Raw genomic sequence first — 1302 nt, 5'->3', positions numbered from 1 at the left:
GAGAGAGAGAGAGAGAGAGAGAGAGAGAGAGAGAGAGAGAGAGTTTATAAGGCCACCAGGAGTCAATGGTGGGCTCTTCCCTGACAGTTTTATCACCTCTGGAAGGCCCTACCCCTAAACACTATACTCAGATCAAATTTCTAACCTCTTACCACCTCACAGTGGGGACTCCCTCCTGGTCTCACTAGGCACACTTAGGTGGATCAAAAGCCTGTGAGAGGAGACTGTCAGGCATGCCCAGGATAGAGCCTGGATTCCTTCTGCACCTGAAGAGAGCATATGTGTTTCTGTACTTTTTCTGGGGGCTAGGACTTTTTGTACTATCATACCAGTTTCCAAAATTTCTTGTTACCTTTTGCAACTTGCCCTTTGGAAAAAAAGCTGCTTACAAATACACTCAGAGAATCATGTTTCCCAGTAGAAAAGCAGGGATTTGTCGCAACATTTTAATTTGTGTTTTCTAAGAATTACTTGCTCTGTGTGTGTGTGTGTGTGTGTGTGTGTGTGTTTGAGACAAGGTCTCTCTGTTGCCCCAGCAGGCCTGGAACTCTCTATTAGAGATCCACCCGGCTAAGAGAATTGCTTTCTAAGTATTGAACTTAAGGGGGGCCAGGGCCAGGTACCTGAGACAGACATCAGAATAGAACCAAAACACCGGGCCTGTTGAACTTGCCTGAGGTTATGTATGGTGCGCCCTGAACACTGTGGGCGCATCCTGGAAGGGAGGAAAGGAGGTTCACACCATCCTACTGACTTGGCCGGACTTGCCTGCGGGTTGACTCCCTTTCCCCCTTTCTCTCCCTCCCATTTCTTCTTCCCACATTCCTTATGCCATTCAAGATTCAGTGCAGGTTAATGCTACTTATCCCTGTTTTTATAACACGAAGTAACCTATGCTGTTACCATTTAGAGCACCATTCAGTCCGACGTTCCGGGATGCCTTTAACAGGTCTCCGAGGTCCCCCACACCGGCAGGGAACCTGCTGGACAAATGCTAAGTGCCGGAGGCTTCCTCTCAGCGACTGGCTCATCTGCTGTGCACCAGCGTGCAGACCAGACTGGCAGCCTGAGGACCCTGAGTGATCCTTGACAAATCTGTTCTGAAAATGCCAGACCTGGGAGGAACCTGTCTCTCACCATTCTGGGAAGAGTCCTCATCGGACGCTCCGCCCCCATCTGTAGAGCTGGGGCTGCCACAGACTGTCACTTCCTGGACCTCTGCTCTGAGTGGTCCTGCCTGGCTACTGAATACAAACTCCAGTGGCCTGAGCCACCACTCCTGCTATCCGCCCCCCCCCCCCC

Source organism: Nannospalax galili, unplaced genomic scaffold (genome assembly GCF_000622305.1).
Source record: "Nannospalax galili isolate Female #2095 unplaced genomic scaffold, S.galili_v1.0 scaffold433, whole genome shotgun sequence".
Lineage (NCBI taxonomy): Eukaryota > Metazoa > Chordata > Mammalia > Rodentia > Spalacidae > Nannospalax > Nannospalax galili.
The sequence above is the reverse complement of the archived record's forward strand: the minus strand, read 5'-3'. Positions refer to the sequence as shown.